We start from the raw sequence: 26,753 nt of genomic DNA on the forward strand, positions 1-26,753 counted from the left end.
GAGCCTGATGCGGGACTCGATCCCAGGACCCTGAGATCATGACCTGAGCCGAAGGCAGCGGCTTAACCCACTGAGCCACCCAGGCGCCCTGAAAGTTACACTCTTGTCAGGTAGCCCTCCTTTTGCAGTCTTCCCTTCCTCCTCTGGGCCCTTTAGGTCATGAGGGGCAATATCTTCCCCGCTTCTTCTCCTCCCTGTGGAGCCCCAATTCTTGTTGGCTTTTCCTAATTCTGCTCATGTCTTTGTAAATTATATCTTTTATCAAACTCTTCTCAATTACCTCCAGTCTACCACACTTTCTGTTTCTTGCCAGGATCCCCCACAGATACAATATGTGAGCTATCAAAGACCTGAAATTTCGGGTGCCTGGGTGGCTCAGTGGGTTAAGCCGCTGCCTTCGGCTCAGGTCATGATCTCAGAGTCCTGGGATCGAGTCCCGCATCGGGCTCTCTGCTCAGCAGGGAGCCTGCTTCCCCCTCTCTCTCTGCCTGCCTCTCCATCTACTTGTGATTTCTCTCTGTCAAATAAATAAATAAAATCTTTAAAAAAAAAAAAAAAAAAAGACCTGAAATTTCATCTTTCCTGTCTGTTCTCTTTGCATTTCTAACATTATCTGTCTAGGAAGAAGGGTTTGTGCATTTGTGTTATGTTTACTTAGTAAACAGAATATTTATGTTCCACTCATATTTGAAAGTGCTTGTCTTCTATATAATTCTGTAAATATAAATAAGAAATAAGGGAGTGGTTTTCAGAATAAATCCCACTGACAAATATTAGACATGAACATGGAGATGTGTTGTGCTAGTATGCTATTCAATATGTGGGAACAATAGGAGTCACTGTCAGAACTCTTGGGTTCAAATCATAAGGTTGCCTTTTCAAAAATTTTTTTAGTAGAAGAAACCAGAGACTGCCTTTGGCAAATAGTGTTGAAAATAATGTTCTTGCATTGCTGCAGGAAGGAAATCAATGTCCAATTCACACATTTTATTCAGAGCCCATCCAGACATTTTCTTATAGTTCTGAAGGGCTTGCAAAACCACAGAAATTCTGCCCTTTTTCTTTACTAAGTTAGCTCATGGCTCCCGTACTGCTTATATGATTCATGAATTGCCAATGAAAAATCAATACTGTGCTAAATACAGTTTAGCCTGGCTTTGTTTTCATATGCATTAGTGGTTTTAAAAGATAAACTGAGGCATGTTTAAGTTTTTAAGCAAAAATTGATTCAAATCAGGCAATATCCAATCTAGCAGATAGAAAAGAGGTTTAAATTGCTATACAAAATGAAAGATGTTTGTAGGTAGAAAGGAACAGAAACAAGGAAATTATACTAGGCAAAAAAGCAGGTTGGTTATTGCAAGGTTACTTCCCTTTAAGGGATGGTAGAGATCTATTAGGCAGATTACCTAACTAGTGCTGATCAGGTGATGCCTAACTTTTTTTTTTGAGAGAGAGAGAGAGAAAGAGAGAGAGCAAGCATGAGCAGGGCAGAGGGAGAAGGAGAAGGAGAATCTTAAGCAGGCTCAACATTCAGCCCAGCAGGGACTGGATCTCATGACCCTGAGATCATGACGAGAGCCAAAATCAAGAGTCAGACACGTAGCTGGCTCGCCCCATTCTTGATCGGTTTGAGATTCCATTTCTGTGACAGACATCACTAATTAAATTCAGTCTGTTTGTTGACATAAGGCTTAGGATGGGCCATTCCATTTTAGGCCTACTGTCTTACTTTTCACAATACTCCTCCCCTTTTGATCAGACTCAGCCTGAGCTATATGATAAAACGTTTAAGTAACCACTACTCCCTGCTACTACTGTGGAGTTCTCAGTTTTTGCTGAATCTTTGTATGGCATTCGCATGTCTCAAGATCAGGTGCACATTCTTTAATTTGGTCATTCTCTTTGTTCCTTTTCTGATGTTCTATTCAGGAAATCATTTGCTTGGTGATTAATGGTGCAAAAATGCACTTTTTTTTTCCTTTCAAACATGCATTTATACCTTTTAAGCAAATACAATATGTCAGGGGGCTACTATGATTATTGTAAGTGGGATAATTCCCAATAAGTGTACTTCAGGGCCATGGTCTCTATGACCCAAACCAATCAGAATCAAGTATGTAAGAAAAAGACCCCTTTGAAGGTGTTGGTTTCTTAAGCTGACTTGTTCAGTGATCTTGTGTAGCTGACTCTCAGCTTTACCAGAAGGGTTAATCCAAATGCAATAAGAGGTGTTGACCATAGCACAGACATCTTGCTCAGCTAAAATAATAACCAAGCTATTCTATGATCAAAAACAACTTTGGACAGGTCTAGGGATTTTCCTTGGGCAGCTACCGCTTTAGGAGCAGATGCTTAAGTATCTTTAAGAGTTAAGGGGAGATTCCTAATCATAGCCTCACTTTCATTTAGTTCTAGCCAGGAAGTAGGCATCTGCCAAAAACAAACAAACAAACAAACACACACACACACACACACACACACACACACACACAAAAACCCACATTTTGGGTCATGAATGCCTCCTGGAGATTGCCATTTGAGTCGGTGGCTTGGGAATAAAATGGTGACAGTCATGGAGGCCAGTAAAATGTAACTGTCTGTAGTCTACACAGTTTTACTCTTGTTTCTCTTTCCTGTACCTGGATGCAAAGTTCCCCGAGTTTGGCATTGTTAGCCAAAGTAATGCACCCAGGGTTAAGTAGTCTGACATGATAAAGGGAAGGCTGAGTTTGTTCCAGAGAAACTGAGGCATCAGAAATTCTGAAGTTTGTGATGGGCAGATCTGTAAGATCACCAGCATCATGGCAGATCCCAAAGTTATTTGGAGGTAGGATTGCACGTTCACACACACACATACATACACATACACCCTTTGCAATGGCCTGAGACATGTACTAGGCCAGAGCAAGATAAGAGGTGGACAAAATAATCATAAAGACCTGCATGGTGTAAGAATTAGGAAAAGAACAGAGAAGGAAGGTGGAATACCAACAAACCATTTTTGATTTAACATCTTGGGAAGAAGCAATCTGCCTCAATGTGAGTTACTTCTCCTCCTAGCCAATTTGATTTTGAGGTCTTAGCATTGGCACTAGGCCAGATGTCAAGTGGACCCTTCTTGAGTTGGGAAATATCCACCCAAGTTTTGACACTTCATAATCTGGCAACAGTGCTGGTATAATGTTATCAGTTGTAATTCTAGTTATTATCTTCAAATGTTATGTGTTGGAGAAATACCAAATTTACTTGTCAATTCAGTATAATGAACTCTCATTAGATCTTTAAGCATGGGCCTTTTAAAGTCTTTCATTATTTACAGTTAGTGTTTACTCTGATGCTTTTGCAAAAGTAAGAATCATGGAAAGAACCCTACCGAGTACTCTTCATACTGATAACAACTGGATGAGATGCTACCTGATTTGAATCAATTTTTTCTCAAACTCTTAACAAATTTTGATGTGCCTTTGTTTATCTTTTAACCCTGTTAATCTAATTTATGTGAATACAAAAATAAGCTACACTGTATTTAGCACAGTATTGATTTTTCTTTGGAGGCACACAAATCATACAAGCAATATGGGAGCCATGAGCTTTATTAGGTCTTTGCTTACTTAAGAAAACCCAGTATTCTCAATACTAAAAGAGCTGGGTTTTGTTCACACCTATGTAACTTTCTGTATTTGCCTTTAACACCTTCTATTGTTATTTTCATTAAGTAGATAATTTTTATTTCATAATTTTCACTCATTCTATTTCTTCAAATATCCAAACCTTTTGATGTTCTGGTAACTTCCTAAAAATTAAATTCTAAACAGAGTCTGACAGGAGATCATATGGTGCATGTCTTTCCCTGTCAGACTTATTCACTTGGAATGTCTTCAAGTTCCATCCACATTGTTGCAAATTGTAGGATCCCCGTCTATTGTTTTTTTTTTTTTTAAGAATGAATAATATTTCATTGTGTGAATATTTCAATATATATTTCATGTGTATACACACACACACACACACACATTACAACTCCTTTATCCATTCATCCATCAATGGATATGCAGCTGCTTCCATATCTTGTCTATTGTAAATAATGCTGCTATCTATGAACTGTTTTGAGATTTATTTGTTTATTTATTTGAGAGAGAGAGAGCATGCACGATTGGGGGGAGGGTCAGAGGGAGACAGAATCTCAGTTAGACTCCCCACTGACTGTGGAGCCCAATGTCAGCCTCAATCTCATTATCCTGAGATCATGACCTGAGCCAAAACCAAGTCAGATACTTAACCAACTGAACCATCCAGGCGCCCCTCATTGTGATTTTAATTTGCATTTTCCTAATGATTGATTTTCTAATAATGATTTCCTAATGATGAGCATCTTTTCATGTACCTTTTGGCCTTTCATATACCTTTCTTGGAGAAATGTCTTCAGATCCTTTGCCCATTTTGTAATCAGGTTATTTGTTTTTTTTTTTTTTTTTCTTTTTTTTGCTATTGAGTTCTATGAATTCTCTATGTATTGGGGGCATTAACCCTTATTAGAATAATGACTGGCAATTTTTCCCACATTCCACAGCTTGTCTTTTCATTTTGTTGATGGCTCCTTTTGCTGCAGAAGCTTTTCAGTTTGATGTAATACCACTTATTTTTGCTTTTGTATAGGTGTTCTATATTTCTGAGAGTATACTTGATTTATATAGATCCTTAGCTCTCTTTAAGCCATTAAATAGAGATGAGCATATGAATTCTGGCAATACCATCCAGAGGTAGAAAAAATTGCTTATTTATAACATACATATCTAAACATATATGAACATACAGATAGATACAAATACTTTATAGGTTTTATTTAAAAATCTTAGCCAACAGACAGGTACAATAATGTAAAACTCGCTAGTTTGTGAAAGAACAGTGGTATCTAGATTTGTGTTTCTGGAAAATGTAATAAGTTAAATTTACCTGTTGGATTTTTTTTTTCTAAACTAATGTTTGCAGAAGAGACTTTTAAGATTTTTAACAGGCCTAGTTTTTAAAATAGCTTTCTCTCTCTTTCCCCTTCTGATAAGAACTACCTTGGACCCTGGAGAAGACCATGTAGAATACTTACATATCAAAAGGCACAGAGGAAGAATTCAAGTTCCACCAAGAAGGACTAAATCCAAACCTTTTACAATATCTGCAAGCTGTTTGAGATGAATAGAGGAGGTTTGGGGATTGGTAAAAAAAAGATAGGCTTGCTTTGAGTTATTTCTAGAGTCACAGTAGATTTATAAGACAAATACAGTTATTTTTAATTCTTCAAAAAAGTGGGTTGCAACCTGCATGGTATCAAGTGACTGCCCTACACATCTAATACATTATCTCTCCAGTTTGCTTCTTTATATCAAGAACAAGATCTTCAATGAAGATGGAAATAAAAAGATTCCTATGTTTTAGATTTAGAGCTGTGTGTCCTTGGAATGTTTTAGCAAATCCTTCCACAAAGGTTTCAGAATGATTTCCTTTTTCCCTGGGTCCACAGTTCATTTTTGATTAAGGAAAGAAAAACTTCCTATCAAGCTCTAACTATCAGCTTCTAATCTGGCCAACTTCTAACCATGGAACACTTTAAAAATAAATCTTTTCAAATACCTTGGCAGGTTTCAGCCAGGACAAATGGTAAATACTCTTGGCAGTACTGAACAGACCTGTGAATGCATGGAGGCAAAAAAGACCCAAGACCAAAAGCCACTTTCAAAGATAAACCAGAAGCGGTGTCTGGGTGGCTCAGCCAGTTAAGTGTCTGCCTTTGGATCAGGTCATGATCCCAGGGTGCTGGGATCGAGCCCTGCATCAGGCTCTCTGCTCAGTGGGGAGCCTGCTTCCTCCTCTCTCTGCCTGCCTCTCCACCTACTTGTGATCTCTGTCTGTCTAATAAATAAATAACATCTTTAAAAAACAAAACAAAACAAAGATAAACCAGAAGAAAGGCTTAGGCAATTCCTATGAGAGCTGGCAACACTTGCAGGTCCCCAGCCAGAAAGAGTGTAATCCACATTTCTTTCCACCCATACATAGCCACAAATGGGGTGCAACCCACATTTCTGTCTGGTCATCTTTTTGGGTTCTTCATCTGATTGTTACTAAGACACATTCTCAGGATATAAAATGAGACAAACAAGAAAACTATAGTTGTCCCTGGGAGGGAAAGGATGGACAACCAATGGGTACTCAAAAGCAAACTCCACCATAATTCATAATTCAAAGATCTAAGTCTTACAAATGTTTTTGGCTGCCAATCTGAATTTGAAAAGAAAGAAGAAATGTGAAATTTTACCTTCCTTTCTTGAGGAGGGGCTACAGATAGAGACATTGAAATGGGAGAGCTGACTTCGGTTAAGAATTCTCACCCTTGAAATCAGGCAATGTGATGCCTCCAGCTTTGTTTTTCTTTTTCAACATTTCTTTAGTGATTCGGGGTCTTTTCTGGTTCCATGCAAAATTTAGCATTGTTTGTTCCAGTTCTTTGAAAAATGCTATTGATATTTTGATTGGGATGTCACTGAAAGTATAGATTGCTCTGGGCACCATAGACATTTTAATGTGTATACTTCTGATCCATGAGCATGGAATGTTTTTCCATCTTTTTGTATCCTCTTCAATTCCTTCATAAGTGTCCTGCAATTTCTAGAGTATAGATTCTTTACCTCTTTATGTATATTCCAAGGTACCTTAAGGATTTTGGTGCTACTGTAAATGGAATTGATTTCCTACTTTCTCTTTCTACAGTTATATTGTTAGTATATAAGCAACTGATTTCTGTGCATTGATTTTATATTCTGCCACATTACTTGAATTACTCTATGAGTTCTAGTAATTTGGGGGTGGAGTCTTCTGGGTTTTCCACATAAAGTATCATGTCATCTACAGAGAGAGAGAGTTTGACTTCTTCTTAGACAATTTGGATAATTTTTATTTCTTTTTGTTGTCGGATTGCTGTTGCTAGGACTTCCAGTACTACCTTGAACAATAGTGGCAAGAGTGGGCATCCTTGTTGTGTTCCTGATCTTAAAGGAAAGACTCTCAGCTTTATGCCACTGAGAATGATATTTGCTGTGGGCTTTTCATAGATGGTTTTTATGAAATTGAGAAATGTTATGCTATCCCTACACTCTGAAGAGTTTTAATCAGGAAATAATGCTTTATTTTATAAAATTCTTTTTCTGCATCGATTGAGAGGACCATGTGTTTCTTGTCCCTTCTCTTATTCATGTGTTCTATCACGCTGATTGACTTGAAACTGTTGAACCACCCTTGCCTCCCAGGGATAAATCCCACCTGGTTGTGGTGGCTAATCCTTTTAATATACTGTTGGATCATATTAGTTAGGATCTTGTTGAGAATTTTGGCATCCATATTCATCAGGGATATTAGTTTGTAATTCTCATTTTTGACGGGATCTTTGCCTGGTTTTGGGATAAATGTAATGCCTGATTTCAAGCTCCATAACAAAGCTGTGATGACCAAGACAGCATGGTACTGACATAAAAACAGACACATAGACCAGTGGAACAGAGTAGAGAGCCCAGATATAGACCCTCAACTCTATGGTCAACTACTCTTTGACAAAGCAGGAAAAAATATTCAATGGAAAAAAAGACAGTCTCTTTAATAAATGTTGCTGGGAAAATTGGACAGCTAGATACAGAAGAATGAAACTCAATCATTCTCTTACACCATTATCTTACATTATCTTACACAAAGATAAACTCTAAATGGATGAAAGACCTCAATGTGAGAGACTTGAATCCATCAAAATCCTAGAGGAGAACATAGGCAATAACCTTTTAAATATAAGCCACAGCAACTTTCAAAACATGTCTCCAAAGGCAAGGGAAACAAAAGTGAAAATGAACTTTGGGGACTTCATCAATATAAAAAGCCTCTGCACAGCAAAGGAAACAGTCAACAAAACAAAAAGATAACCCATGGAATGGGGGAAGATATTTGCAAATGACACTACAGATAAAGGGCTGGTATTTGAGATCTATAATGAACATCTCAAACTCAACACCCCCAAAACAAATAATCAAGTCAAAAAATGAGCAGAAGACATGAACAGACACTTCTCCAAAGAAGACATACAAATGGCTAACAGACAGAAGAAAAAGTATTCATTATCCTTAGCCATCAGGGAAATTAAAATCAAAACCACACTGAGATACCATCTAATGCCAGTTATAATGGCAAAAATTGACAAGACAAGAAATAACAAATGTTGGAGAGGATGTGGAGAAAGGGGAACCCTCTTACACCATTGGTGTGAATGCAAGTTGGTTCAACCACTTTGAAAAACAGTGTGGAGATTCCTCAAAAAGTTAAAAATAGAACTGCCCTATGACTGGGCAATTGCACTACTGGGTATTTAACCTGAAGATACAAATGTAGTAAACAGAAGAGCCAATTACACTCCAATGTTCATAGCAGTAATGTCCGCAATAGCTAAACTGCAGAAGCTGAGCTGAGATGCCCTTCAACAGACGAATGGATAAAGAAGATAGGGTCCATATATACAATAAAGTATTACTCCTCCATCAGAAAGGATGAATACCCAACTTTTGCATCAACATGGATGGGACTGGAGGAGATTATGCTGAGTGAAATAAGTCAAACAGAGAGAATCAATTAGCATATGGTTTCACTTATTTGTGGACTATAGGCATAACATTAGGAGAAGGAGAGAAAGGAAGGGGGGTAAATCATAGAGGGGATGGACCCTGAGAGACTATGGACTCTGAGAAACAAACTGAGAGTTTGGGGGAGGGGGTATGGGTGAGCCCAGTGATGGGTATTAAGGAGCACACAGATTGCATGGAGCACTGGGTGTTCTACGCAAACAATGAATCATGGAACACTACATCAAAAACTAATGATGTACTGCATGGTGACTAACATACCATGATTAAAAAAATAATATCTGACCCTTTGCTGGTTTCCGAGTTTTCTCAGGATCCCATCTGTACGCTCTGGAGTGGGGTGTCCCAGAGGGTCTCATCCCGGCCACCAGAAACCACAGAAGAGGAAAAAGAATTTTTCCTTTATTCTTTACAGCGAGGGCTCCGCTGAGACCTCGTTTACTCTAGGGCATCTCATAAATGGAGAAGCTTATGTAGGTTAAAAGTTCTCCACTGCGGCCACAGTAATTCAAGATTATCTTTGGTAAGGCCAGCCTGCTTGTTCAGGCTGAAAATAAAATTTATTCACCTGAGGCCTCACACTGGCCCCAGCCCAGCTTAAGTCAGACCCACACCAGCCAGGATCCAACCCAACTCCTACACAGATGCAGGCTGACCTCGGAATGCTTCCTGGTTTCTAAGCCAACGAGCCAAACGCACTCCTTCCGGTTTCTACGTCAGACGCACGCCAGCCTCGCATCCGGTCCGGTTTCTAAGTCGGACCAAGACTTCCGGTTTTTAAGTCCCACGAGGTCTGATATTGGGTTCTCTTTGTTTCTGAGTTGTACCCAGTCTGACCCCAAATACGACCTGTCCAGAAAAGGAAATACCCAGAGTCTGAAACCGCCTCGTGGAAACCCGCAGAGCCAGGATCCAAGAGGGACTTAAACCTCCATAGGGGACGGAAAAGCCGCAAGCTCAGGGGATGCACCAGGCAGGAGAGCCTGGTTGCTGCTTGCTCCAGGGGGCTCCGGACAGACAAAACGGTCTCCTTTTGTTTCTTCTTGGGACACCCAGACTCTTAAAAGATAAACTGAGGCATATTAGACATTTTCAGAGTTTATTTGAGCAAAAAAATCCATATGAATTGGGCAGCATCCAATCTAGCTGAATTTGGAGAGAAAGAAAAGCTTTGAGGAGCTTTCTGCCTTTGCAACACCAAACAAAGGCAGAAGGGAGTGGGAACAAGAAGGGGGGAAAAAGGGTATTGGTTATTTCAAGGTTACTTTCCTTTAGGGGTTGACGGGGGTTTTATCAAGCTGATCAGGCAGTTTCTGATTCACTGGTTTAAGCTTTCGTTTCTGGAGAGCCATAACTGTAATTTAAGTTTTGGATTGGTAATGTAGGGCTTAACTAAAGCAGCTCCATTTTGGGCCTGTTGTCTTGTGTTTGTTTTGTTTGTTTTAAAGATTTTATTTATTTATTTGACAGACAGAGATCACAAGTAGGCAGAAAGGCAGGCAGAGAGAGAGGAGGAAGCAGGCTCCTTGCCGAGCAGAGAGCCCAATATGGGGCTCCATCCCAGGATCCTGAGATCATGACCTGAGCCGAAGGCAGAGGCTTTAACCCACTGAGCCACCCAGGAGCCCTATGTTGTCTTGTTTCTAACAACAGATAAGCTTGCAGTTTTCATATACAGTGGAAATTTAGAATTCCTGACTTTATATCTAGCATTGTATTTTCCTGGATTTAACCCACGCTCAAGTTTAACTTCTAAAAATACACGATTGACATTCCTCACAAGCAAAACGCCTTTGCATCCTCAGTGCCCGCTACAATCCTTTGTAAAGAGTAGGGACTCTGTAAATGTTTGTTGAATTTCAGGGTTAAGTGGGGCTTTTTTTTTTTTTTTTTTTTTTTTTAAGATGGACCATATATGCCCATATTTTAAATAAATTTGAAATTTGATAAGGTATATCAAGCAGCAAGCAACAAGTCTAAGCAATCAAAAGTGAGCCTCACTGCATAAGCTTTCAGAATCAGAATGTAAGAGTGTCAGGAATGACTTTGTAAATGTGTAAATCACAAAACTAAGAAGAGCTGCTTTCAGATCTCCTCCCCTCTGTTGGTATATAGCTATGAGCTCTGCCCTTGAAGCCAGACAGCTGATACTCTGATTGCTTTTCAAATTGAAAGCCTCACCTGCTGTTTGCAAACGTGTTCTCTTCTCTTTTGCCCTGTTATTGAACAAACAGGCATTGATTTCTATCTCCTTTTTTTTTTTTTTTTTTTAAAGCAACAACATCCCACAGATACTAGATACAACCTTGCCAGCTTAGTGGAGGGTTTCACTGAATTGTATAAAACAAAACAAGAAAGAAAGAAAAAAAAAGGAAAAGAAAAAAAATAACCCTGTAATTCTTGCGCAATGTGTTGGTAGATTCCTGTTATGAAAATAACAAATCTGATGTGACAGATGGAACAGGTATAACTCACTAATTATTAATACACAGCTTCCTAGAGAGGAGAAAGTATGTTGGAAGGTATTTGTGACAGTATTACAGCTGAAAGCAGTTGGGCAACCAGACATATCAAAGGTGGCTGATGATACCTAGTAAGCAGAACTGAACTCTTCTTTTGAATGAAGATCAGCTCTTCCAAAGGAAATGTGTAAAAGAAAGAGGAAAGAAACTTGACATCACTGTCAAAAACAAGAGAGCAGATCTCGCTCACCATCTTTCCTCATACATCTGCTGAGCAATGGGTGAGCCACATATTAAGTGGTATGTTACTAATATCTATTTAAAAATATGTGTTTCATTTGAATTGTTCCTGAGTGTATTATATATGTTTCTTTATTTTAAAATACTCTTTACTTATGATTTTTGGAGATAAGTACATGAAAAGGAAATGGAAGTTGAGAGATTGAAAGAGAAAGACTGATTTATGACAACAGGAAAGACTCACACTATTTCAGAATTCTTTGACTTTATTAAATATTTCTTGATTCATTCATCATCTCACTGATACATTAAATCAGTGACATGTTTATTGATTTATAGCTTGTACTCTTCCTTCAATGTTATGTTTCTAGTCGTTTTGCTAAAGAAGCTCTGATAAATTTACAGGTATACAGATATGAATAAACCATTATAGGGGTATATTTATTCATGACTAATATCAATGTGCAAGAAAATTATGTATCCATTGTTAAACAAACAAAAATACCATACAAAATTAGGAGACAAGACTTGATTTTATATTCCAAAGCTATTGCCAGTAGAAGAGGAAAGAGACAAAGTCTGAATACCCAGGGATACCTAACTCCATAGGGGACTGTGGACCATGTGTGTTTGCTAATTGGCTTTACCCAAAGGAAAAGTCAATTTTCTCATTTTTCTCCTATCTTCATGAGCAGAGGTGGTGACAGCTTAGAGCATGTTATACTACCTCACCATGGAAACTGAGAACTATATTCCTTGATGATTACATTTCAAAGAAATGGTTCCCAGGTCCTTGGGAAAGACATTCCTGGGTTGTAAAACAGGCAAGAAACTTTCTAACAGTGTTTATATTTCAAAGGGACAGAGAAAGGATTTGTAATCACAGGTTTATAAAGTAAATGCTCTAAGAAAAGGAAGATCAGGGGCTTCGAGTCAGGAAGAAGTCTATCAAACTGAGGGAGATGCCAAGGCTGTCTTGGTCACCATACAGTCTACCCAGCTTTGATGCCAAAACATTAAGTGTTCTTTTGGATGCAAAATGAACCAGAGGCATGGTTTGAATGTAGCTCAAAATCTGCATTGGCCAAATCAAGTGGTTGCTTTGGAATGTAGCAGTACAGCCACTGACAAACACAGAGTCTTGCAAAAATAAGTACAATGAGAAAGAAGCAGAAGGGAATAGTATTTGTGGAGGTTCCTCACGTTGGAGGCCCTGCACTGTGTGCTGTGCATGCATTAAGACTAACCCCGGTGTGTTGGTATTTAACAGATTGGGAAACTGAGGTTCTCTTGCAGGTTTCCTGATGTCTCAAAGTAGAATAGCTGGCAGAGCTGATACTTGGGTTTAATTTTGTTTGGTTTCCAAACACCATGATCAAAGCATTTAATGATTATACCTTCTAGAAGCATGGAGTTGTGAACTGAAAAATGAACAATTTCCGTTGCGTGGAAATTGACAGGATCTTGGGATCTTGGGAACAAGAGAAGATAACCTTATCTTCTAGCTCTTGAAGGCGGTAGAGATAACTGGGCATTTCTATTCCACCTCACATTAAATTCTAGGAAATTAGGCCATTCCTGTTTCTACTGTATGTGAGTAAGCATCAGAAAGATAAACATTTAAAAAAAAAAAAATCCTGGTATTGTATTCCAGAAACCTTGGCAAAAGGATTTTATATTAATGAGTTGTGTTCAGTGAGATTTCTGAATAGTCGGGTATGTTCAGGTGATCTGATGCTCTAGGGGAAAGATAGGTCATTGAGGAGTCTTTGGGGAAATGGGCATACAGGCTGACTGTGCATCTTCCTGGAAATAGAATGGTTCCAACACCCCAGGGACCCGTTTTTCAGGTCCTCCTTCTATCTTTCTTTCCTGCCCGCCTGCCTGGCAACAGTATATACAACATGAATTTTCTCCTTTCTACTTTGCCGTTAGTGAATGTTGTGGTTTCTCATTCTCAAAACCTTGGGAAGAAGCAGAAATTTCAGTCCAGTATTACACAATCCTGGATTTTTCAGGACATATTCTGATTATTTACTTATTTATTTATTGGGTTTGTTTTTATCTAAAAGTTTGGTATTGCATATACATATATATAGAGAGAGAGAGAAACTGAGAGAGATTAGAGATTAGTATCAGTGTTCCTGACAAATCTTGAAAATACTATAGGGACTCCTGGGTGGTTCAGTTGGTTAGGCAGCTGCCTTCGGCTCAGGTCATGATCCCAGTGTCCTGGGATCGAGTTCCACATCGGGCTCCTTGCTCGGCGGGAAGCCTGCTTCTCCCTCTGCCTCTGCTGCCATTCTGTCTGCCTGTTCTCTCTCTCTCTCTTTCTGATAAATAAATAAATAAAATCTTTAAAAAATATATTAAAAAGAAAATAATAAACTTCTACCACATCAGAGACTATTGTAAAGTTTTTCGTTCCTTAAAAATAAGTGTTTCAAAAAATGCATTTATTAAAATACAAAACCAATAGAGAAAATCATGCAAATCATAAGTGTACAGACCATTAAGTTGTCATGAAGGCAAAAACTCTTGTAGACACAGTCAGGCCAAGACTTCAAGTGTTTACAGTGCCCCAGATGTTCCACTGGGCTCTCTTCCAGTCAGAACCCCTCCTTTAGTATGCTGGCAAACCCTGATTTCCTGTATCTGGTATGGGCTTCAGTTCCTCGGAAGGCAAGTCTAGTTTCCACATGTCTTTACCCTGGTGTGTAAATCTCTGGGTCCTTAACCCCATGTCCCAGGGTAGTGGGTCTGAGCTCGTCTTCATAGCCCCATGGTCTCTCCAAAAGTCCACTCGACTTCTCAGCTGGGTAGCTGCCTCTTCTAGATGCCCTAGAGGAAAAGTCTCCAAATAGTGAGCTTTTATTCAATAGGTTTCCTTGTGTCTAGCATCTTACCCAGTCATTTCTCATTGTCTTATTACCACTCTGATGCTTTTGAGCAGTTTTTATTTATTTATTTATTTATTTAAACGATTTTATTTATTTGTTTGACAGAGAGAAAGACAGAGAGAGCAGTAACACATGCAGGGGGGATGGGAGAGGGAGAAGCAGGCTCCCCGCTGAGCAGGGATCCCAATGAGGGGCTTAGTCCCAGGACCCTGAGATCATGACCTGAGCTGAAGGCAGACGCTTGATGACTGAGCCACCCAGGCGCCCAGAGCACAGTTTTTAAATTCAAATTTTCTTTTTGTTTTCAGTGTGCAGGTGGGCACAAACTACTTATTTTACCATTCCCAGCAGCAGAGCTCCCTTTTGCAGACATTTATGCCACCCTCATAACACCATTTGACATTGGAATAGGATATTTGTGTGTGTGTGTGTGTGTGTGTGTGTGTGTGTTCACGCACATGTGTGCTAATGAGGAAATAGATTTAGAAAGGTTAAGCAATTTTCCCCACATTATATACCTAGTAAATAGATGTCTGAGTCCATTGCTCTATATACATGACTTTAATTTGCCTCTGAGAGGGACATTCAAGAGTTTGAAAATACATTGGCTTCTACTCACTCTCAGAGGGCAGTCCACATGCTCACATAGCTTTCAGCTCTTTATAAATAAAACTCCTTGGGATCTGACCAGGATATAATCATTCATCACTAACATTTGTCTCTGTAACATAGATCTTGTTTCAGCAAAGCCCTTCGATTACAGATGATTTTCAAGCATCCTTTAATTGAATTGGGGGCATGGCATCCTCGCCTCAGAAAGACGCAAATCAGCTTATTGTTTAAAATCGTGAGCTCTTGAGCTGGAATACCTGAATCTAATCTTGGCTCTGCTGCTTACTCTGTGATTTTGCATGATTTAACATCACCTTTGTGAGCCTCGGTTTCCTTAGAGGCACAGTGAGGCCTGAGAGAGTCCCGCTCACATAGAAGGATTATGAGATAAAGTGTCTGCCCGGAGAACACTGGCAGTGTGCTTGGTGTATGTTCAATACTTAATAAATATTTGCTCTGGTTTTAATTTTATAGTACATTAACGTCAGGGTTTACTTTATTATTTTTGTATCTCCAGTTTACTCTGTTTTCTGTTGTGTTGTAAGGCTTTGATCAAGGGTCAAGCCCTTTTCTGAACCAAGATGTACCAAAATATATTCTTTACACTGTCTCTCATCAATTTGAAAATATCAGCATCTAAGCAGGACTTCAAGTTGCTTTTTCTGTACTCACAGGGCAACTTGAGTTCCCCCAGAAAAATAAAGAATGCCCAGAAATGCAAAGGATCTTCATCTGACTCAACTACCCATGACACAGGGTGAGACAGGGTCATGCAGCCACTTCTTCTAGTGAATAATTTAACAGTGTGTGATAATGCTCAGTATTAATAGTGAGCTGTGACAAGAATGAATCATAGATTAGTGCAAGTTTTGTGTTCATGTGTGTCTGGGCCAGACCAACTTGGCTGGGGTTGTGGTGTGAGGATGAAGTCTTTCAGAAGGTAGCATTAACAAAATTACATGTAGTCAATGCATGGAGTGAAAAACCTGCTGCCATTGACTTTTCTCTTCAGATAGGCTCTTGGTCCATTTAAGTACTCAGATAAAAATTGTAGGCTGTCACCCAATTTCCTTATATATCCAACTGCAAAGAGCCAAGCCTTTTCCCTTAGTACTTCATTTATTTCATCAAGGACCATCAGCTGTGCATTGGAAGAAATGCCTGCTTTTGGGGAATTGCGCTTGATTTTTCTGCTTTGCGATAGATACTATTGCAGCCAGTGGAGGAAGGGGAATGGTCTGTTTTTAAAGGATATTGGAAAATAACAGCAGATTGTCTATATATTATCCGTTAACTCAGTATTTTCAGATCATCTCTACTACTCTTGGCATCCATCAGTTTCCTGTCTTTAAAACAAATGTGGCTATCTGAACTCTCTGGCTGGCTGGTTTTAGTGGGCAGATTTGGTTTGTCTGGATTGTGTCTTCCATCTTTCTAAAATAAGTACCTAGAATGTCTTTATAGAAAAAATTCTGCTTATATTTTGTTACTTACATACTTAGCAAGGCTGGACCAAAAGGGAAAATCTCTTTTTTTGTTGTTCTGGAAGTATGTCAGTTAGCAAGATCTGCCCTACCTCCTCTCTACTATACGCATACTTCTGTGTCTCCAACATCCCCCAGGTAAACGTGAAGAAGCAAAACAGAACTCATTGGAAAACTCAGGACCTTGTCTGGCCAACCCCTTCAACTGCACATCCCTTTTTCCTAACAGATAAAGGAACTCCAGTGCTCTGGGAAATTTGATGCACTTTCCTGTGTCTTTTCTCAGGGCTGAATTGTAGTACTCATATACTGTCATCTACTTTACTTCCCTTACTGTTCTTCTGCGTCCATATGCCCATTCTGTTATTCTTTAAAAATATTTTATTTATTTATTTGACAGAGAGAGATCACAAACAGGCACATAGGCAGGCAGAGAGAGAGAGAGAGAGAGAGAGAGAGAGAGAAGCAGGCTCCCTGCTGAGCAGAGAGCCCCATGCAATACTGGATTCCAGGACTCTGAGATAATGACCTGAGCAGAAGGCAGAGGCTTAACCCACTGAGCCACCCAGGCGCCCCACTCATTCTGTTATTAGTAACACTCTATAGGAGCTCCCTTTTTAAGCACCAATAAAACAGTGGCAGTAGCACAGCCTAGTGGATAAGATTGAAGGATACAGAGTCAAAGGATGGTTAAGTCCTTCACTAGCTTTCTGACCTTGGGGATATTAATTTCCTTCTTTTGGCCTCAGGTTTATCATCTAGAAAATAATGGAAAGTAATTGTAACTATGCTATAGAGTTTATGTGAGCATTAAATGAGATAATGCGTATAAAACACTTAGTATAGAGTATGGAAACCATATTCTCAAGAAATGGCAAGTATTGTCATTAGAAATCCCAGCCTGGTATATCAGAAGATGAAGATTTCTTGATTTGAGCCCTAGTCACATGTTTTCCCTCATTTTTGATATCTGTTAAATTAGAATGATAAAGCCCATACCTTAGGACTGTTACGTGAAACATTTAGTCTGACACTTGAGAATCATGAAATTCATAGGGTAAGGGATGAAAAGGATGAGGCATCCTTAAGTATTTTTCTTGGACCATAACACAATAAATTGAACTTCCCTCATCCTTCCAAAAATACAGTTAATTTTATCTTGTGGTACCCTGGGAATTAAAGTCCCCCTAGTACAGTTGTTCTTCAGGATCAATAGCTAAATTTGCAAATTGGACTTATTTGGATTGCAAGGCCGCTGAGAATTACTACTTAGGTCCCAGCCAGAAGAGTCTAACAGAGACTTCCACAGGGGACAGAGGCAGTTGATGAAACTTCTCCATGTGTTCTTCTTAACTGAGATGGCTGTTTAATTGATTCCAAAATCAATTTTCAATTAGTGGTGCTTTGGCATTTCATATTAGCTGTTAAAATTATGAGGAACTGTAAAAAGAAAACCATGTGATTTGGTAATTGCTTTTGCCTGTATCAAAAGCAGGATGAAAACTAAAAATTAGAGACACTGTTGCAGTATGATGCGTTGCAAACAGAATGCAGTGCTTTGGAAACACAAGAAATGGGTAGATTACCTTGTAGGTGGAATGGATGTTAGCTGGTGGCCCTGATAGTTATTAGTTCTTTCTTTGTGTTCCTTATCTGTCATTCTTTAGCATTTGAATCCACAAAATACTCTTCTGTTTTTACCCTAAAATTTTTGAGAAAAAGGAGGAGGGGTGGTTTAAAAAAGAAAAATGAAAATGAAATGAAACAGGTCTAGGTTTATAAGCTGTGACAGGGTGGGTGTTTGTCTTTTGAAATCTGCTTGCCATTCTGGTCCTTTCTATCATTAAACATATGACCTGGCATATGCCTCTAAAGCAAAGAGCCACCTCTCTTTCCAAAAAAGAGATATCCTTCCTTGTTCACATATTCATGAAGCAGATTGTTTATAATCTTGGCAATTCTGCAAACCTCACAGTGTAATGGTTTGTGCGCTAGGTCTAAATCAGACAGATGTCCTTCAAACCAGAGGGAGCACCGGGAATTTGAAGGAATTCCTTAGCAGCAGTAACTACAGTCCAGATCAGGAAGAGGGTTCCTCGTGGCCTCTTTATTCATATATATTCATAGAGGTTCAGTCCTGACTGGCTGGTGGAAAGTACAAAAAAAGTTTGCTAATATGAATATTCAAGATATTTTATATACAATATTTTTATTTTTTCTAAATATTCATATTAGTAAAGTTTTCCTATACTTTATGTATCTCTGTGTGTGTATATATATATACACACACAAATACATACATTTATATATAAAGTTCTTAATATATGTATTTAATGTATCTATGAAATAATTATGTTTTATATATCAGTTAGTGAAGGGATTATAGGAAATTGCTTATTATAGGAAATTGCTTCTTAATATTCTTTTTTTTTTTTTTTTAAAGATTTTATTTTTATTATTTATTTGGCAGAGAGAGATCACAGTAGACAGAGAGGCAGGCAGAGAGAGAGGGAAGCAGGCTCCCTGCTGAGCAGAGAGCCCGATGCGGGACTCGATCCCAGGACCCTGAGATCATGACCTGAGCCGAAGGCAGCGGCTTAACCCACTGAGCCACCCAGGCACCCTTAATATTCTTTTTTAAATTGCCTTTCTTGTCTTTCTTTTCTGCCCATCCAAACGGGTAAAACTGTGATGGCGGTAGGCAAAAACCCATCTCACAAAACCTTTGGGGCCATTAGCACAAACTTAAGTAAACACAGTTGTCACTTTGGAAGGATAGATCACTCCTTATGTTGCATCACTAAGAAAGACTTACCTGGTGTCTGGCACTTTGTAGATGCTAATTGTTGTCAATGGATGAGTGCTGAATGACAGTGATCCTTAGAGAATGAATGGATCCGCTGTGTGCCTTCATTACTCTGCACCCATAAGCCTATAAGCACAATCCCAGGGGAAAGCCCCGCTGTGCAACTCCCTGTGTCAGTTTTTGTGGGCTAGTTGGCTGTCAGTTTGAGGCACATTCCAACTGCAAGCAGAGCGGCATGAGCATTTCAATAAGCCCGTATCAAACAAGTTCACACTCATGAACATCACTGAGAGGTATGTGTTTCGTGGCTGTGGTCTACCGGTGGTTTTATCCTTCTGCAGGTGATGTCGATCCCTCAGCCCAGACTGGCCAGTGCATGGGACATGCGAGAGCTCCTGTGTGTTTCGTTGAAGTTTTATGCCAGTCTGTTCCTTCAAGTGTTCAGTGGATCCCGATACTGAGAACGAAACAGGATTAAAAACGCATGTTTTTTATTTATATTGCCTGCCAGGTTCATCATCATATTTTCAAAATTTAATTTCCCATCACAAAACTCACACCATATCAACAAAAAGTTGTTGAGTTAAATAAGAGAAAATCAGTGCAATGGAAATACCAATCAAAGATTTTTGCCTGGGGTAATGCCATCCTGGGCCATTCTGAAATTTGTCTAGCAAACATATTTAGGAATGTCTAATCTAAACTAATGTAATGTCTAATCGAGTCTCAGGAGATATATTGAACTGTAAAGTAAAATCAGTCTCATTTTACAAACCTTATACAAATGGCTTTAAAATCGAGACTCTTGTCTCCGTAGGGCACCAGAGGAAAACAGCCTCACACATTTAGCGCATAGCTAGACTGCTGGAGTTTACTGTGTCATTGCTAGAAAGGACGCATAGTTGTACGTAAATTCAGGCTCCCTGAAAGATGCGATATCGTAAGACCCACCATAATAAAACGTAATAGGAAGCCTGGTGCTTTCAGCATTTTAATGTTAATCTTCACAAAATTATGCAAATTAAGAATCAGTGTTTTGGTGGTGGTGGTGGTGGTGGTTGTTTTCCTTTACATGTTTTTGGATGAGAAAACTGAGGTGGGGAGAGCTCCTCTAGCGTGCCTGTCCAGCACAGCTGCTCATCAGCACAGCCGGTAGTCAGGCAGTAAGCTGCAACCATCATGGATTTTTCTTTAAAAAAATTTTCTTTCCTCTGCCAGACAAACCTTGACAATGGGAAGAAACCATGTTGTTTTCTTTGGGGAAACATAGAATGATTATTCATAGTATTTGGATTCCAACTATGAAAGTGTTGCAGTGTATCTTTGGATGGGAACCTAGAGGCCTAACAGCAGAATTCCCAAAATAAGCCTCTCGGCCCAGTAGCTATAGTCAGTGCTCTCGTTCTATTTACTTAGGGAAGGCATTACTCCCTATATTTGCTGACTGTTCTTTCTAAGTAAAGACACTTAACAAGGAAATAATGGCCCCATGGGTGAAAATCATAAAATGGAAAACCCCAAGGCATGTACATTTTATTACATTAAATTAAAGACACACCATCTACTATAATCCATCCAGTAAACAAAGGGGAAGTGGGCAAGAATGCTAAGCAGATATTTTTATTATGAAAATTGCTTTTATTGGTTCTATAGTGTTCATTAAATTAATGCATGTTTATTGTAAAAATTTGTATAATAAAAAAAAAACCAACAAAATTGCATAAAACTCACCCAAAACACTAGCTAAAAATAAGCGTTCTTTACATTTTTCTAATGTCTTCAAATAATGTTTTAAAAACCTGAGATTAGACTCTATATGCTGTTTTGTAGTTTGGTTTTTAATTAATAATATAAATGGATAGGGCATCTGGGTGACACAGATGGTTAGGCATCTGCCTTCAGCTCAGGTCATGATCCCAGGGTCCTGGGATTGAACCCCACGTGGGGCTCCCTTCTCAGCTGGAAGTCGGCTTCTCCCTCTCTCTTTGCCCTTCCCCCTGCTTGTGTGCTTGCTCTCTCTCAAATAAATAAAGAAAATCTTTAAAAAATAATAAATTGGGGATTTTTAAAATTACATGTTCTTATAAAACATTTTTCTAACTTTCGCCTAGTACTGTCATGTACAATATAGTTCTTTATTATTACTCATTTTGCTGACTACTATTTCATGAAATTAATAGTTTGAGAAACAGTTTTCTATATAAATGTTAGAAAAGGAATTCTTAAAAAAAAAAAAAGACTATACTTTTTCAAGTTGTGACCCACATTATCAGATACAAAAAGCTCTTTTAGACCTACTAAACCAATGTGTGCTGCGTTTGTGCATGTTAACCCACAGCCTTTCTAGTATTAGATAGTTGCATTAAAAATAGTTTTTAGAAGGTGGCACCTGAAAATTCTGTCTGATGTCTTAATACTTTATATTTGCTTGACATTTGAGTTTGATTGTTATATATATTTGTATATATACACAATTTTTTGGATATTTAAAATTTTCTTTCCTAACAGGAATATTTATCTCTTGATATTGATTCCAGGAGCTATTTATGTATTAGGACTGATAATCCTCAGGTTGCCATTATATTGCAAATACTTTCTTTAGCTTTTTTCCATTGTATTTGGCTTTTTATGCACAAGTATATGATTCTCTCCCTTGTTTGGAATCTTTAAAAAGCCTCCTTTACTTGATACACATACACACATGAATACACATATCCAGGGAAGTGGAAAAATACTGCAGTATGCCAGTATCCATATTATTAAGCCTAGAGTTGTCCACAACATTCCATTACTATCCTTCTACTAATCAGAAAATCTGGAGTAATGTCACTTCTTTTATTCCCTTAACTGGTAACTTGTGCTTTCTCCCTTTTTTGTTTTTGCCTGATCAATCTGGCTTTGGGGTTTCATCAACTTTATTGTTCTTGCAAAGAATCAACTTTGGTTTTAAAAGCAAGCAGTAGAAAAAAGTATTAATGGATTAGTAGTATATGCTATAGAATGCTCATAAAAGCAACTGTACCATATACAAGATAGTAACACCATTCTATAAAAATTACTCAGGCTTGTTTTTAGAAGAAATAATTGATCAACATTGTGAAGATTGTTAAATAGTAGTGTATATACTGCTTTTGTGTGTGTGTGTATGTTTAAAGCAACTCTGCATTAAGGGGAGGCATGGGACAACAGTTTGACATAAGAATATTTGAAGAGGGGGCGCCTGTGTGGCTCAGTGGGTTAAAGCCTCTGCCTTCGGTTCAGGTCATGATCCCAGGGTCCTGGGATCGAGCCCCACAAGGGGCTCTCTGCTCAGCAGGGAGCCTGCTTCCTCCTCTCTCTCTCCCTGCCTCTCTGCCTACTTGTGTTCTGTCAAATAAATAATAAATCTTAAAAAAATAAAAAAAGAATATTTGAAGAGTTCAGGATAAGGACCTTTGAGCTATAAAAGTACTTTTTATTTAGCACTGTGTGGATTGGTCAGGTGTAGTAATATTTCCAAAAGACATTCACAGAAAGCTATCCCCACTCTGGGGGGAAAAAATCATTAAATTAGTGTTACCTTGAATAATATTAGAGAAATTCTGTAGAAGAGTTTAGATTATGTTTCCCATGAAAAAATAATAATAACAAAAGGAAATGTCAACAGATTTTGAGAGTGTAAATTAGGACAATTCCTTTGAAATAAACATTTTGGCAATCTGTGATTCAAGCCAGTATTAATACTTTGATCTGGCAATTCTCAGTCTGGGAATCTTTCCTGAGGAAATAAACTGAAATGAAGAAAAATCTTTATGCCAAAAAATATGTTTATTGTAGCAACATTGTTTTTTAATTGTGAAAATTCAAAGACAATTCTTTGCCCCAAGGTATGGCAATAGTTAAATTAATTGGCTCATCTAGGCACTTGAGCACAGTATAATCATTGAAATGTTTACAAGGACCATATAACAACTTTGAAAATGCTTTAAAATAATGTTAAGTAAGTTAAGAAGGATTATACAGTCAATTATAATTCTTAGTAAGTAAATGCAGATAAGAAGGACCCAGAAAGTCAACATAATAATGGTATCCATTTTGAAGGAGGATGGAATGGTAGAAAACAAAGCAGTAGCTATGAAATAGAGAGTGGAATCTAAATTAGTCAGCATGTCTTAGTCTGTGACTCATTGTGTTATATATAATGTAAGTAAGGTATTTGATAAGTCTTCTCCTCAGTTTCCTCCACTTTGTAACATGAGGGATAATATCAGTGTTACATTATAAGAGTAATTGTTTTACTGAATTGTTTTATTAAACGAATTAATACACACAATGTATTTAGAACAGTGCCTATGCCAGAAAAAACATGCAAACACTAGCTATAACATGGATGATGGATGATATATATTTCTGTACTGCATTTTCTGTATATTTAATTAGTAATAATTTTTATAATGAAATCATAGCAAACAACTAGCAGAAACTCACTTATCAAAAAGTCCTGCATTCTGTTTTCTATTTTCAAATCAGTGGGTGTGAGGGAAGAGCTAGAGAATTCTGGTTTCCAGATTTAGCTCCAAAAGCAAGAGGATTTACAAATTTTATGCTCGACTTGACAGAACTGCTGCCTACTTCCTTCTCTACCTGCGTGGTATTCTTACTTTCTCCACCAGCACAGCCAGGCAAAACATAATCAGACTTTCATAGATTGGCTTATGTCAATTATCGATTTTCCTGGTTTATAAACATCAAAACAATATTGAAAAAAGCCAGAAAATCAAATTCACATTGCTTGGGTTCAGTATTTTTGACACCACAATTTGTGAAATATTTAATAACTCTTAAGAGCAACTTTTCTGATGGAGTGAAATGCACGGTCATCCAAAAACGTCTCTTGCCCACAAATCCTAAAGCAACGTGCGTTTTTTATAATGGGTAGATGAGAAGATTATGAAATTTAAACATAATCATACCTGGATGGTTTATATGTGGTGGATAAAATAAATTCTTTCAAAAGCCTTTGAATATGGTGCTCATTTAACTGGGATGAACTTTTCCTGATTTATCAGTCCCTTCCACTTAACATGTCTACTGTTGCCATTACTTAATATTCTTCCCTAACAACCATCAACCAGTTCACATAAAAGTCCACAGCTTTTAAGGAGGATATTTCTAAGAACCATTTTAATTGCAAGTAGGAAAAAAAAGCAATTCGAGTGGACTAGAAAAAAGACTCTGTCAGCTTAGATAGTTTGAAACTACAGTATTAGTTTTGGTTTCAGACACAACTAAACCCAGGATCTTAATCTGTCAGTTACCAAGTAATTTTTCTTTAAAAAAAAAAAAAATTTATTTATTTGACAGACCGAAATCACAAGTAGGCAGAGAGAAAGAGGGGGAAGCAGGGTCCCCACTGAGCGGAGAGCCTGATGCAGGGTGGATCCCAGGACCCTGGGCCAAAGGCAGAGGCTTAACCTACTGAGCCACCCAGGCACCCCCCCAAGTAATTTTTCTTTTGCCAGTTCTGGCATACATTTCTAAGGTTTTGCTATGTCCTAGTTGGGCTACCTTCTCTTGTCACTTAACAGTTACACACTTAACAGTTTCACATTGACATTCTGTTCGCTTCAAGTCCAGAGAACAAAAGCTTATTTTGCTGAATTTTTAGAACTCGGTCTTCTTGGCTGTGATTGGTCTTACTTGGATCAAATGCCTATTCCCTTCTTTTTTTTTTTTTTTTTTTTTTAAGATTTTATTTATTTATTTGATAGAGCACGCACACAAGCAGAGGGAGAAGCAGGCGGAGGGAGAGTGACCTCGTTCTCATTCATACTTCATCCTTCTCGGATAGGAGAGGCACTCTCCACTGGTTCTCTTCCAAGACCCAAGACCCTCTGCTCCTGCACACCTGGGACCATCCAGCTTCTCACTGCTGGAGTTTTCTCCCCCTGTCAGGCAATCCTCTTGTAGGGATCATTTTAAATAGATCTCACACAATTATTTCTTCAGTATCTCCTGAGCCTATGGAAAACATCGTACATACATCCCCACCTTACCACAAGATCTTGGCTGCTTGATCCTATGGCCTTCCTCTTCCTCTTCCTGGATCTTACTCTACCATGTGTTTACTCCAGCCAGCCTCCAGGGTTCAGTCTTCTCCAGGTGAGAAGCAGCCATCTCGTGCACCTCTCTGTTCCAGAATTTCTCCAGATCTGGGAGACATAGGTTACTTTGTACCCGGATCTCACTCACTAAGCTGTGCTTTACCCCCTCAGTGTCCAGAGAGTTCACAAAGGTCCACTTGTGAAATAAGATGATGGTCTCTGTTCTTTGCAGCCATTTCCCATCTGCATGAATTTTTCTTTCGGAGCCTTGTCACTTGGCTAGGGGTGGTAGTGGTAGTGGGAAATACCTCCCTCTTCATGAGTAGGGGGAATGAGAATGACACAGACTCTGACCTCCTAGACATTCTCCGCTTGGATGAATTCCTCTTCAGATACCTCATTTTATTCTTTTGCTGTCTGGATAAATCATATGACCAATGTTTGAAAGGCTGCTTTTATTCTCTTCTAGTAAATCTCATCTGGGATGTCTAGCACATTTATTTGGAAATGGGAAAGCTGTATTTGTCTTTCATTGTTGTCAGTTTGGGAGCTTTAGAAGAAATTCTGAAATGACAAGAAATCCCCCCCCCCCATCAAGATAGTTATATCACACCTTTCACATTCATTAACATAAGAAAGATACAAAAGATTTTCTTGAATGGACTCCTTACAATAGGGCTTTGAGGAAGGCACCATTCACCCTTCCTTCAGATAAGCAGAGGAACCACAGGGAGGAGGATTGCTTTCTCAAGCTCACTCTGGAACCAGGGCCTTGGTTTTTCCAACTTGTGTTTTCCTCCAGTCCAACACTTGCAATATCTTTTATGTATGGACTTGATGGTAGACTATGAGTAACGTAAATGCCACATTTGGGTCTGTTTTTAACAACTTATACTTTAAATGATTTTGTATATGCAGTTAATTTGCTCTGTGCTACTTTTTATTCTGTTCCGAAAACTTGTGGTCACAGTGTACTTAATACCTATTTAATAGGGCTTCTGTAGGAATCACTCACTTGTTTTCTAACCAGATTTTAAATATGTGCCTCGTGGCTCAATGAGAATTTGTTCATGAATCATGGTGGTACATGAAGAACCCCAGAGCAAAAAGAGACCATACCTTGTTCGTCTCCAGTCTGGCTAGAGCCAAGCCTGAGAACTATCGCCTATATCAAGTGGGTTGTATTTTTCTATTTGAGAGAAAAGAGCAGATGGAAACTACCCTGCACAGCATGATACTGAGCAGAACCCCGTTTTAACCCTTCCCTCAGAAACCTGTAAACAATGCCCCTAAATCAACAGAGGGCAGGCCACAGGCGTCAGCGCTTTGGCAGGCTGCAGTGTCAGAATGCCAGGGGTTGACAAGACATCCCAGGGGGACGGACGTTCTTTGAAAAGGGGGTGTCAATAGTGCTGTCCCAGCAAGAACCTTTCAGTCATGGGCAGAGCCGTACACCACAGCTTGCTTTCCCATACATTTGGAATTTCAGACACT

This window comes from Mustela nigripes, chromosome 16 (assembly GCF_022355385.1).
Source record: "Mustela nigripes isolate SB6536 chromosome 16, MUSNIG.SB6536, whole genome shotgun sequence".
Taxonomy (NCBI): Eukaryota; Metazoa; Chordata; class Mammalia; order Carnivora; family Mustelidae; genus Mustela; species Mustela nigripes.